Source organism: Rhinolophus sinicus, linkage group LG16, assembly GCF_036562045.2.
Source record: "Rhinolophus sinicus isolate RSC01 linkage group LG16, ASM3656204v1, whole genome shotgun sequence".
Lineage (NCBI taxonomy): Eukaryota > Metazoa > Chordata > Mammalia > Chiroptera > Rhinolophidae > Rhinolophus > Rhinolophus sinicus.
In genome coordinates this window covers 27,668,574-27,671,586 of record NC_133765.1, presented here as the reverse complement: position 1 = coordinate 27,671,586, position 3,013 = coordinate 27,668,574, and positions in this window count along the sequence as shown.

The following is a 3,013-nucleotide window of genomic DNA, read 5'->3' as shown; positions in this document are numbered from 1 at the left end:
GAAACCCTGTTAGGGGTGCCACACATACCAACCTCTCAGTGCTTCAGTTGCCGCACCAGTTAAGTGGGGGTAATGGCACCGAACCTTTGAGATCATAGACGATGACGCTCTTCCAAGTTGTCTGGACTGTAGGAGGAACTCTCCAACGTCAGTCATTATTAACACTAGTATTACGTTCGAGAATGAAACGCCAAGTTGCTAGGGTAGGTTGTCTAGATACAATGCGAGACTGCATGTGATGGATTGAGCGTGGAGGCAAGAAAGGGCAGGAGAAGATGCTAAACGAGGCTGTGATGGTCTGAGGTGGGGGGACTAGCTACCGTCTGACCCCAGAGGGAGCCCTGGAATATGGACAGTGCTGCAGAGTTGATGCTATCTGAGGTGAGGCGGCGAGTCTTTTTAAACCCCAGGTCAGCTGGTCATGGGCTAGAGGATGCCTTGGGGAGAGGGGGGGCCCGAGCTGGGCTTTCTGGGGCAGGTGGCTCCTCTTTGAGAGCGGTTCTCTCCTAGGGCAGATGTGAGCCTGGCAGCCAATACTCCCGGCGTCCAGGAGATGGATGCATTGGGCGAGTAGAGGGCATCGGGGTTGGGGGTACCAACGGGCTCCATTTCACCTGTCAGGGTGAAGGATGAGGAACGGAAACTGAACAAAGTGAGCGTGTCGAGCCTGCTTTTATGTAGCGTGAGGATGAACTTCTTGACACAAAGACGCAAGGAAGACCCCCCCCCGCCCCACCCCGATGTAACCCAGGATATTTCCAGCAGATTCCTCTTAGAGATCTTGACAGCTTCCAAAATCCCAGTTTCTCACCAGAGCCTATCTATGCTGCAAAGACAGGACACTGGTTGTTCTCATCTGTGAGTCTCGCGATGCAACTGCGGAGATGATGCCTTCGAGGCAGAAATCATGTCTTATCTTCCTTCGTATCCCCCATGGTACCAAGTGTAGTGCCTGGTATACAAGCGATACTCGGAAAGTGTGGTTGATTGACTCCCCTGGGCATTCTCGGGGATCCCAAGCTGCTGACCTTTTGGGGTGATTCGAGAAAGTGCCAGACTTCTTGCTCGTAAGGGCGTTTAAGATACCCCCACCCTCTTGATCTGGCCTCCAGGATCATTTCTAGTGACCCTCTCACCCACATTCACAAGCCTCACGCTCTTGTTCCGTGGTTTCCTACCTTTTGTTTTTCATTTTCTCACACAGTGGTTACAATCATCTATCCAGTTGTCTGGGCTAAACTCCTAGGAGTAATTGTTTATTCTTCTCTCTAGCTGACCCCTGCTCATCAAATCCAACCGCAAGTCTGGTTGGTGATACTTTCAGAATCTGGGGCAGACTCTGGCTCCTTTTCGTCCTTTGCTTTGCTCTCACCCCCTTCCAAGTCTCCTCCCCCTCCCTCACCCGTTACAGCTTCTGCCTCACACGTCTCTCTGCTCTGACTCTTGCTTACCACAGCGAGTTGTGTCTAGCACAGTGCCTGGCACACATGGGCTCTCAATAAATCCTTGTTGAATGAACGGGTAGGGATTGGCATGAGGTTTTCTTTTTGACATTAAAAAAAAAATTTCATGGATTTCCAAAATAACAGTCGATATTTTAGTGCTCTGTGCTTGAGAAACGCTTTGTTGTCCATTTCATCTATGAATTCGGTAATGCTTTTGAATAAATAGATCTACAGACAGTTGTAAAGTAATTGTCTTTGGGATGAGGCATTGGCAAATGGTATGAAAATTGGTAGATACCTTGCAGTACCTCTACAGCCCTCTAGGAGGCGGTGGTGCACGGATCGGAATCCACTACTCTGGTTCAACCAGGTCTTTTGCTTTTTCTACAGTTATGACTCATTCTGAGATTCTCTTCCCACCCGTGGACCTTTGTTCTGGCTGTGTCCTCTACTTGGAATGCCCTTTTGAATTTACCGCAAACTCTAGGTACACAAAGCCCATCCATCTTTAAAGTCTCAGCCCAAATGTCAACTCTTTGAAGCCTTTCTTCATTTCACCCAAGTGAGAAGACATCTCGCCCGCCTTGCTGAGCTCCCATACAGTTTTATCTGCACTGCCTTTATTTATAGCTGTGGGTGCCTGATTTAGAGATTTCATGAACCAATAACATTTAAAAATGCGGGGGGGGGGGGGGTCTGACATAGATTTGGTTACTTTTGACTTTGCCAAAAAGACCTTGAAAGAAACAAGTTTTGTTTTTCTTTCAGTTTCAGGTGTAGGATACAATGTAATAGTTAGACGTTTACACCCCTCACAAAGGAAACAAACAAGTTTTATCAACAAGAAACTTATTTAAACACAAAAAGAAAAAAAGGGAAGAGCATTGTTTCAAAATTAGGAACCATTTTAGCAATGAAATAAATTTAGTTCTATAAAAAATTCATACAGGGATGGTTGTCATTTTTCTCTTGTTTCTGAGTCTGGTCAAGAATTCATCACAGGTAAGCTCTGATCTAGAGAGGGCTATTTAGAAACGTTGTCTTCTAATTCTTGTGTCCCTGTTTCATCACCACGCCTCGCCCTCGCTGCTCACAGACGGGAAATGTTTCTAATTTAGCGCCAGCTCCCTGATAAAGCTTAAGCTGATCTTAGGCTATTTGAATGCACATCACAAAGGATATGGACCCGTCTCTTTCTCTGGGGTTTGGGTTCCTGATCATTTGGTCTCTGTACCACTGATGGTTAAAGAAAGCCCTTGCTGTAGAATTACCCTTTTCTGAAAGGCAAGGGGCCTCTTAGACTTTTGCCGACTAACTCAGCAGTGAAGGTGTCCATTTAGCCTTCCAGGAGGACATTGTCCATCCAATGTAGGGAGAAGAGGCTGTGAAGTTCTTGATTTGCAATATCAGAGTAGGTGCTCAGTTACTACTTGACACATCTCTGCGGATCTTGAGCTGCGTGACGTTGACTCTTGGTTTGGCCTTCTCTACTGAACCTGAGTCCTGCCAGTCTTGGCTTTAGAGTCCCAAGTACAGGTGTTCTTTGAAACAACGGCAAGACATAAATG